Source organism: Haliotis cracherodii, unplaced genomic scaffold (genome assembly GCF_022045235.1).
Source record: "Haliotis cracherodii isolate W230 unplaced genomic scaffold, xgHalCrac1.p SCAF_12, whole genome shotgun sequence".
NCBI classification, from domain to species: domain Eukaryota; kingdom Metazoa; phylum Mollusca; class Gastropoda; order Lepetellida; family Haliotidae; genus Haliotis; species Haliotis cracherodii.
The window spans coordinates 947,552-959,251 of record NW_027266267.1 but is presented as its reverse complement, the minus strand read 5'-3'; positions in this window follow the sequence as shown (position 1 = coordinate 959,251).

The following is an 11,700-nucleotide window of genomic DNA, read 5'->3' as shown; positions in this document are numbered from 1 at the left end:
CCTCGCACCAATAACCACCTGGAGCAATGGCATGGACGCTTAAAGAAAGTCATCGGCAAAGCCCATCCCAACATCTTTGAGCTGATAAAATTTCTAGGAGCTTAACAGCAGAAGACAGTGAGTGAGTGAGTGAGTTTAGATTTAGCGTCACATCGGCAGTATTTCAGCCATATTGTGACGAGAAGTACATTAATAATACACATAATTATACGAAATAAAAACCTGTCGACGAAGGACAGTAGAATAACTAGAATATCACAGACTTGATTTAAAACTAGTTGTGAATAATAAAAACAGTAAGCATTAATGAACATCACAATATAAAAATGGGCTATAAATCGTCAGCAACGGAAGGGAGATCACCATACTGGGGACCATGGGGACTTACAGTACTTTTGCTTCCTGCATGGACCCCGGCAGGATTTATATCATCCCTTCAGTCACTGGCGACAGTGAACCAGTTAAGCCTTAGATTAAAATAACGAAGATACTACGTTTAAAATCCTAGTGTGCTGAAAAATACTTCGAATGATTTGGGACTTACATACCCTCTTAGGGGGACAATAATTTTACACTACTTCAACCCCCCTCAAGGGTACAGCCACTAACAATCCAAGTTATGAATTTCGCACTACCAATTTTTAAAACAATACATCGAACACATCAAAATTTATGAACAAGTTCTATTTCCTTTAAAAAACATAATATTAAACGAGAATTAACATCATTAAAAAGGTCCTTAATTGTTTTTACATTGAAATATTTATCCCTTGTGATGGAAAAATCAACACAGTCAAGCAGGACATGCTTGACTGTGATTCTTTCATCACAAGGGATACAAAACGGAGGATCCTCACCTTTTAGTAAATATTCATGAGTATATCTGCTGTGGCCAATACGACATCGTCGCATAATGACCTCCTCAAATCTGGACTGACAGCCCAAGAAGGTATATCCGATATTTGGTTTAATTTCATGTAATTTATTGATACCTACTTGGGCGTCCCACTTCTGTTGCATAAGCTCTCGGATGTAAGATCGAATAATGGGTTTAAAATCAGTGTATGGGATCAGAAGTGGTGTCACAGATTTGTTGAGCGCTGCTTTAGCAGCAGCATCGGCCATTGTGTTACCAATGATACCAACATGGCTTGGTAACCAACAAAAGACGATGTCGTACTGGCCAGTAGCAAGATCATTAAATAACTCAAGAATTTGGATTAAAAGTGGATGTTTTGAAGACATATTTTTAATTGCCTGAAGACATGAAAGAGAATCTGAAAACAGTATGAATTGTTTATGTTTAGATTGATTACTGACATATTTAAGTGCTGTAAAAATGGCGTTTGCTTCTGCAGTGAATATTGAACTGTTATCAGGTAAACGTGAAGAGATTGTTCTGGATCCAATGACAGTGGCACTAGCAACTGCGCCACCATCCTTGGATCCATCTGTAAATATAGATTTATAAGTGTCGTAAGTGTTTCTTAGTTGAAGGTATTCTTGTTGGTAAATTAATTGGTTAGTATCTGATTTCTTTAGTTTTGTTAATGTCAGGTCTACTTCTGGCTTTACCATTTGCCAAGGAGGAGATGAGAAAAGTTTAGTAGGAGCTATATCTTGAAGTTGAATATTCGAAGCTGATATTGCAGATTTTATTCTGATTCCGAGTGGTGGAGTAAGTGTTGATTTCTTATTGTAAAGATCCTCGTAGAGAGGATTGAAGATGCATTCAAAAGCTGGATTGGACTGATTAGAATATAATTTAGTGATGTATTGTAAAGATAATTTTAGTCGGCGTTGTTTAAGAGAAGGCTCATCTGCTTCTATATAAAGACTGTGAATGGGAGACGTTCTGAAGGCTCCAAGGCAAAGCCTCAGGCCTTGATGATGGATGGTATCGAGTTTTTGTAAATTACTTTTGCAGGCTCCACCATAGACGATGGAGCCATAATCAAGTTTTGAACGAATTAGTGACCTGTATAAGTGTAAGAGAGTTGTATGATCCCCTCCCCACTTTGAATTAGAAACTACTTTCAATAAGTCGAGTGCCTTCAGGCATTTAGCTTTAAGGTATTTAATATGTGGAAGGAAAGTTAAGTGGTTATCAAAAATAAGTCCCAAGAACTTGGCCTCCTTAACAACTTTGATAGGAGTGCCATTCAGAAATAGTTCAGGGTCCTTATGTGGCTTATATTTTCTGCAGAAATGTATACAATTAGTTTTTGATTTGGAAAATTTAAACCCGTTTTCTAGACACCACTTGTTAATTTTATTGAGACATAATTGTAATTGCCTTTCTATTGTGTGCATATTTTTACCACGGCAAGATAGATTAAAATCATCCACAAAAAGTGATCCATCAACTGAATCATTTAAAACTTTTGACAAACTGTTAATTTTTATACTAAATAAAGTGACAGACAAAATACTGCCTTGTGGGACACCCTGATCCTGATTATAATGATCAGACAGGGTAGAACCCACGCGGACTTGAAATTGCCTGTCTGTTAAAAACTGGGATATAAAATGAGGCAGACGGCCTCGTAATCCAAAATCATGAAGATCTTTTAAAATACCATGTTTCCATGTTGTATCGTATGCTTTTTCTAAATCGAAAAAGATCGATACAGCATGTTGTCTATTTACAATGGAATTTTTAACGAATGATTCTAAACGCACTAAGTGATCGATAGTACTTCTGTTCTTCCGGAAACCACATTGTATATTGGTAAGAAGATTATTCGTTTCCAAGTACCACACTAATCGATTATTTACCATGCGTTCCATAGTTTTACAAACGCAGCTAGTGAGAGATATAGGTCGGTAATTTGATGGATCAGAATGATCCCGCCCAGGTTTGGGAATGGGGATAACAATGGCATTATGCCATGAAGCTGGAAACATCCCAGATGTCCAAATACCATCGAATATAGTTAACATAGTTTCAAGGCATGATTCGGGCAAGTGTTTCAGCAGCTGATAATGAATATTATCAGCGCCTGCTGCTGTATCATGAGCTTGCCCTAAGGCAGTATATAGCTCATGTAGTGAAAATACCTCATTGTAATCTTCACCATTATCAGATGTAAAATTTACCTTTTTCTTTTCCTGTTGGAGCTGATATTTTTGAAATTCAGGAGCGTAATTAGATGAAGAAGAATGATGAGATAAAGTTTCACCAATGCTATTGGCAATAGCAGATTTATCAGTTAACAAAGTATCGCCATCCTTCAGATGGTTAACTGTAGAATTTGATCCCTTGCCTTTGATCTTTTTGATCATGTTCCATACCTTGGAGATAGGGGTACGAGAGTTAATTTTGGACACATAAGTGAGTGAGTTAAAGTTTTACGTCACATCGGCAGTATCTCAGCCATATAGTGACGAGAACAATTTGAAAGATAAATATCTGTCACAAAGGACAGTAAAACTTTAGCATGGTATCACAGATTGAAGTCTAAAAACTAACAAATTCAACTCTAAAACCTCTAACAAACATATATACAGCAACTTTACATTTTATTTTAATTTTTAAAATACGAGCTATATACCACCAGTAACTAAAGCCAGACCACCTTATTGGGGATCATGGGGACTTACAGTACTTTAGCTACCTGCATGAATCCCCAACAGGATTTAAGTCATAGCTTTAGTCACTGGTAGGAGTAGACAATACTAGCCATAAATTAAGACACATTCAAATCAAAATAGGAAACGTATTAAAATTCTAGTTCTCAGCAATGTACTAAATATTATGCGGATTTATGTGTCACTATCAGGGGACAATGATTTTACTGTACTTCAACCCCATAAAATGCCACAACCAGAATAATAGAAGTTATCAATTGCATCTAACTAAGTTAAAACACATTTACTCAAAAGCTGCTTATCAGATCTATTTCCTTTAAAAAATCTATAATTAAATGAGAATTGACATTGATAAAAAGATCCCTTAAATTTGAAACTTGATAAAAAGTATCCCTTGTGAGAGAAAACTCTACACAATCAAGCAAAACGTGCTTGACAGTGATTCTCTCATCACAAGGGATGCAAAAGGGAGGATCTTCGCCTTTCAATAAATACTCGTGAGTATAACGACTGTGGCCAATGCGACATCGTTGTAGAATAACTTCATCATACCTGGACTGGCAACCCAAGAAAGTATAGCCTATAGTTGGTTTAATCTGGTGAAGTTTGTTTGCACCTAACTGGGTATTCCACCTTGTCTGCATTAACCGCCTGACATAATTGCTGACATAAGGTTTGTAATCAGAATACGGTATAAGAAGGTGGGAGAGAGATTTATCCAGAGCTGCTTTAGCTGCAGCATCAGCTTGTGTGTTTCCGGTTATGCCGACATGACTCGGTAACCAACAAAAAACGATGTCGTATTGGGCAGTAGAAAGATCATTATACAATTCTAAAATGTCAAGAACATATGGATGATTGGAAGATACATGTTTTAGTGCCTGAAGGCATGACAGGGAATCTGAAAAGATAACAAATTGTTTACATCTCGATTGATGTCGCACATATTCCAAGGCAGTCAGAATAGCCTTTGCTTCAGCAGTGAAAATTGAGCTACAGTCTGGTATTCGGAAAGATATAATTTTTGCTCCAATGACAGTGGCACACGCTACTTTGTCACCATCCTTGGACCCATCTGTAAATATTGAGCGATGTGATTCATATTTTGCTCTCAATTGTAGATATTCCTGTTGAAAGACCAATTGATTCGTGTCAGATTTTTTAAATTGAGTAAGAGTAAGATCAACTTCCGGCCGAACTATTTGCCAAGGTGGAGAAGACAAAAGTCGAGTAGGAGAAACAAGATCTAGATTAATATTAGCAGCATTAATGTGGGGTTTTATCCGAATTCCCAGAGGTGGGACCAGCGTAGATTTATTTTGAAACAACTCTTCATAAGGAGGTTTGAAAACACAGGTGTAAGCAGGGTTTAATGGGTTGGAGTATAATTTAGTAACATACTGAAGGGATAACTTGATACGACGGTGCTGTAAAGAAGGTTCATCAGCTTCCACATATAGGCTATCAATGGGAGATGTTCTAAATGCGCCAAGACAGAGCCTTAATCCCTGATGGTGTATGGAATCTAATTTCTCTAAATTACTTCTGCAAGCACCACCATACACAATAGAACCATAATCCAATTTAGATCGGATCAAGGATCTATACAAGTGAAGGAGGGTTTTCTTATCACCACCCCACTTTGAATTTGCAACGACTTTCAGCAAGTCCAGAGCCTTCAGGCATTTAGTCTTAAGATATTTGATATGGGGCAGAAAAGTCAAATGCCGATCAAAAACAAGTCCCAGGAACTTGGCTTCCTCAACAACTTTGATAGGAGTGCCATCCAAAAACAGTTCGGGATCTTTATGGAACTTGTACTTCCTGCAAAAATGAATACAGTTGGTCTTGGCTTTAGAAAATTTAAAGCCATTTTCAAGTGACCATTTCTGAATTTTATGAAGACATAACTGTAGTTGTCTTTCTATAGTACGCATATTTTTGCCGCGACATGAAACATTGAAGTCATCCACAAAAAGTGACCCATCAATTGTGTCATTTAAAACTTTGGAAAGGCTATTAATCTTTATGCTAAATAAAGTAACAGACAGAATACTGCCCTGTGGGACACCCTGATCCTGATGATAATGGTCAGACAGGGTATGACCCACACGAACTTGAAACTGTCTGCCTGTTAAAAACTTGGATACAAACTGAGGCAAACGACCTCTCAAACCAAAATCATGTAAATCTTTAAGGATACCATGCTTCCAAGTCGTATCGTATGCTTTTTCAAGATCAAAAAAGATCGATACAGCATGTTGTTTGTGGACAATGGCATTTTTGACGTACGATTCTAAACGTACCAAATGATCAATGGTACTTCTATTTTTACGGAAACCACACTGAATATTTGTAATGAGGTTGTTGGTTTCCAGGTACCATATTAAACGATTATTGACAATGCGTTCCATAGTTTTACAAACACAGCTAGTTAATGATATTGGTCTATAATTTGATGGATCAGAATGATCCCGTCCAGGTTTAGGTATGGGGATTACAATGGCATTGTGCCATGATGGAGGAAAATTTCCCGAAGTCCAAATCTGATCAAAAATGTCTAAAAGTATCTCAAGACAGGACTGAGGCAAATGCTTCAGGAGCTGATAGTGTATATTGTCATCTCCTGTCGCAGTATCATGAGCTTGGCCAAGGGCAGTATGTAACTCATGGAGTGAAAACACTTCATTATAATCTTCACCATTATCTGAGGTAAAATTAATAGTTTTCTTTTCCTCTAGTTTCTGGTATTTCTGAAACTGTGGAACATAATTTGTTGATGAAGAATGTTTAGCAAGTGTTTCGCCGAATTTAATTGCGATATCAGTTTTATTGGTTAGGATATGATCACCATCTTTTAGGTGGTGAATACTAGATTTGGAACCTTTTCCTTTAATCTTCTGAATCATATTCCAAACCTTGGACATAGGGGTTCGGGAATTGATCCTTGAGACATAATTTCTCCATGACACACGTTTATTCAGTTTAAAAGTGCGTCGTGCTTTAGCATTTGTAATTTTAACATGATTCAAATTATGAACAGTAGGGTTTCGGCGAAAATATTTTTCTGCCTTTTTCCGTATCTTTCTAGCTTGTTTGCATGTATGATCAAACCATGGTTTTCGTATGTGTGGGTTTGCAGAGGACTTTGGTATCGTGTCATCAGCAATTGCATTCAGTTGATCTGAGAACAACTTAATAGGATCAGGAGCGTTCTCGAAAATGTCACGTGTTAACTTGTCAGTACAGAGGTTTTGAAACACAGACCAGTTGGCTTTATTAAAATTCCACCGGGATGAGGGCGGAACGTCAGATGGGTTATTTGTTTTCAGAACTGTAGGGAAATGATCGCTTCCACACAAATCGTCATGAACCGACCAAGTAAATTCATTTAACAAGTTAGAATCTGATAGTGACAGATCTAACGCAGAATACGTCCCAGTAGCAGGATGTAAATACGTATGTGAACCATCATTAAAAATACATAAGTTATTATTGGAAATAAATTCCTCAAGGAGCTTCCCTTTGGAATTAATATTGTTGCTACCCCATAAGGGATTATGACCGTTTAAATCACCCATTATGATACACGGCCTAGGAAGCTGGTCATAGAGAGATTGTAGATCAGAGGGCTGAAGAGTAGAAGTAGGAGTAATATATAGAGAGCACAGTGTAAATGCAACGTGCAAAGTGAGTCGGACTGCAACAGCTTGGAGATTGGAATTAAGGGATACAGGACTGTGAATCACACCCTGTCGCACCAGGATGGAAGACCCTCCAGTAGCCTTAACACCCGGAGGAGAAAATGAATGATATGAACTGTACTGACGGAGGTCAAATGTATTTGATTGTTTGAGATACGTCTCCTGAAGACAAATTGCTGATGGTTTATAATCTTGTACCAATAATTGAATGTCAGAAAGATTGGTCCTTAGACCTCTGCAATTCCACTGAATTAGTGTGTCTGTACTATTCATGTTATAGGAGGTGGAAGTACAGGGGATCTACTTTTCCCTGTCCGAGGCGACTTACTTCTGTTGCGCGCACGGGGATGAGGGGAAACATCCATGTCTTCCAGTAACTGGAATTTATTGTATATCTGCACAGGGTCACGTAAACCCTTGGGGACTCGATCAGATTGTTTCGAGTAATCAACTTTCTTACTGGCATTTTTAACTTTGGGAGATGACTCTGTTGTTATAGGATCAGTCTGTGATTCTGATGAAACACTATTCTCTACATGTGAACTTGGAGTGGTGACTGAATAAGTCTCTGTATTAACCCAGGTGATATCGGTCTGACATGTAACAGACTTTACCGATTTGGTTAAAGGGCGAGAAACAACTGTAGAGTATGACTTACCGGCTGTTGGTGGAGAGGATGCTTTTAGTACAAGTTTTGCTTCATGGTATGTAAGATTGCGTTGAAGTTTGAGTTTAACAATCTCATATTCATGCTGCCAGATGGGACAGGACTTCGATGAAGACATATGTTCACCAAAGCAATTGACACATTTGGGAGATGTCAGGCAATCTGTACCGTCGTGGGCAGCTGCACCACAACGGAAGCATGTCATATGATTTCTACATGACTGGGCACCATGGCCAAACTTTTGGCATTTGAAACACCGAAGTGGATTTGGAATATATTGTTCCACTTCGATATAACAATATCCTGCCTTGATAGATTTAGGGTGTTTGGGCTGTGAAAAAGAAAGCAGATAGGTATTTGTTTTCACAATGTCACCATTTCTCCTGGAAGTAAACCGTTTGACGTTAGTTACGCCTTGACCTTGTAATTCAGCTTCAATTTCAGTTACACTCATATCAGAGAGCCAACGGTCCCTGTCTCTAATGATGCCTTTACTGCTGTTCAAAGACTTGTGTGGTGAAACCGAAACTGCAGTATTGGCGAGTTGTTTTGTGGCTAATAGAGTGGCAGACTGCTTTGCTGTTTTACATTCTATGAGAAGGAAGCCAGACCTAATTTTCTTAACAGCTTGTACATCACCAACTAGACCATAAATTGCTTTTGATGTTGCAAAAGGGTTTAGTTTTAGAGGTTCACCATTATTTGAGGATACCACCAAAAATCTACTCCAACTATCAGTAAAGCTGTTCAATGTACTGTCTTCATCAGAGGACAAACATTCATCCAATGCACGTTTTTGTTTTTTTTGTTGAGCCATGGTTGATTATAGAAGGTTCGCCATCCCAGCTCCCCACCCACCATGGAGTATCATAAAGACAATGCTAAATACCAGTGGATCTCCAGCTGGCAGCACCAAGGATACTGAGATGGTATACTCAAGCAGACTAATTAAAAATTAATCAATCCACCAGATTGGCCCATGAGCCACCGCCTTCTGGGCATAAGACTCTAGGCAATTCAAAATATACACGTAGTTCAAAATCAAAAGTGTTTTATAAACAAATTTGGCCAAGACCTAAAGTGGAAATACAAGTCAAAATTATAATTTGTGCAAATACAATAAATGCACAGGGCTCGGCATGACCAGCCGATTGATAGGACCGGGCCCATCCTACCACCCGTCTAGGCGAAGTAAGGGTCGAAGTGGTGTATTGGGCAAAGGAACGCTAATCCTGGAACCAGTGCCCTCAACCACCAGACTCCCGTCCTCCGCCGACACAGGGACGCAACCCACGGCAAACAGGTTGCCCATTTTAGTCGCCTCATACGACCAGCAATGGGGGGCTGTGGAAATATTCTACCCCGGTTCCACACGGGGGAAGAGCTATTAGCGCTACCCAGCACTCACCACGAGGAGGTTGCTCTTCACGAGTGCCTTGGACACATAAGTCTGCCAGGATTGACGTTTATTTTGCTTAAATAGACGTCTTGCCTTGGCATTTGAAATTTTAACAGTATTTAAATTATGGACAGTGGGATGTTTACGGAAGTACTTCTCCGCCTTCTTACGACATTTCCTAGCTTGTTTGCAATTAGCATCAAACCATGGTTTACGAACACGTGGGTTGACAGAGGACTTAGGTATTGATTCATTAGCAATTTCATTTAGTTGATCTGAAAACAACTGAATCGGGTCAGTAACATTATGAAAAGACGTAGGTTTTAATTTATCTTTGCATAAAGATTGAAATAAAGGCCAATCAGCCTTCACAAAATTCCATCGAGGTGAAGGTGGATCATCAGCGGGATTAATGGGCTTAAGCACCGTGGGGAAATGGTCACTCCCACATAGGTCATCATGGACGGACCATGAGAATTCATTTAACAAAATTGAATCCGTCAAAGACAGATCTAAAGATGAATAGGTACCAGTAGCAGGGTGTAAGTAAGTGTCGGAGTCATCATTAAAAATGCAAAGATCATTATCGGAAACAAAATCCTCGATCACTTTTCCCTTTTGATTAATGGTTGAACCTCCCCATAAAGGATTATGCCCATTTAGATCACCCATGATGACACAGGGCTTTGGGAGCTGGTCGTATAGTTTTTGTAGATCAGTATGCTGAAGATTTGAAGATGGAGGAATGTATAAGGAGCAAAGTGTGAAGGCAATATGCAGTGTAATTCTAACTGCAACTGCTTGCAAATTCGTGTCAAGCGGAACAGGACTGTGAACAACGCCCCGCCGCACCAACATAGAAGCACCTCCAGTAGCTTTATCTCCTGGAGGAGAAAAAGAATGATAGGAACTATACTGCCTTAATTCAAATCTATCTGTATATTTTAAGAACGTCTCTTGTAAACAAATTGCTGATGGAATATAATCTGTTGTTAATAACTGTAGTTCATTAAAGTTGTGCCTAAGCCCTCTGCAATTCCATTGAATTAGACTAGAATGATTCATGGTGGTTCTATAGGAGAACGCTCACGTGAATGTGAAGATGAGTCACCACTATTGTTGTGGTGTGAAGATGGGGTAACATCCATCTCAAGAGGCTCGAAAAAGTTATGAACATCTACACATGTTTCAGTGACAGTGGGAATCTTTGTTGTAATTTTTTTTCTTTGTTTTTTCTTCTGTTTTTTTGCCATTTCCGTTGAAGGTTTGTTTGGAGCTGACATTACAGAAGATGGTATTGTCGGATTTGGTGGTGATGGGGCCACAGCCTGAGTCACAACCGGAGATGCCGAAGATATATCAAATGGACTGACGGAATAATTTGTCTGACTCTCGGATGTTGTAGATTGACTGTCAGACATATTTGCAATAGACGCAGTTTCAACTGGCTGAAGAGAAGTGACCCATGTCAAATTGGTTTGACACTGAACAGATGAAGTCATTTTAACAGGCTTTGCCACAGCAGCAGAGTAGTTTATAGTTGAAGGAGATCTTGACTGATGGACAAGCTTCCTAGCATCTGTAAAAGATATGTTTTGTTCACATTTTAGTTTCAGAATTTGTGTTTCCGTTTGATACATGGGGCAGGATTTGGAAGAGGCCATGTGTTGGCCTTCACAGTTGATGCACTTTAAATCTAGACTGCAGTCGGTACTGTCATGGTTTCCACCACAACGATTACAAACGATAGATCGTGTACAAGTTTTCAAACCATGGCCAAACTTTTGACACTTATAGCATCGGAGTGGATTGGGGACATACACCTCCACTCTGATGTTGACATAACCAGCTTTAATAGAGTTCGGAATCGTTGGACGGTCAAAGGTGAACAGATAGGTATTTGTGTTAACAATATTTGATTTTTCATCCTTTCGGGTGAAACGCTTGACTGACTGAACACCTTGATGTTGAAGTTCTGAAACAATTTCAGCTTCTGACATATCTGACAGTGAACGTGTCCTGTCACGGACAATGCCACGGCAGGAGTTCAGCATCCGGTGTGCAGAAACAGTAACATTCACATTAGCAAACTGAGTTATTGATAACAAATTGATATATTGCTGCTTTCTCACACATTCTACCAAAAGAGATCCACTGCGTAAACGTGTAACGTTTTTAACCTCCCCACAATAGCCATGGACAGCTTTGGATATAGCGAAGGGGTTTAACTTGATTGGTTCATGATCTGCAGCTTCGATCACAAGGAATCGAGCCCAGGAATCAACATGTGTATCAGCTTCAGCAGATGTACTTGTATCTACATGTCTTCGTTTAGAACC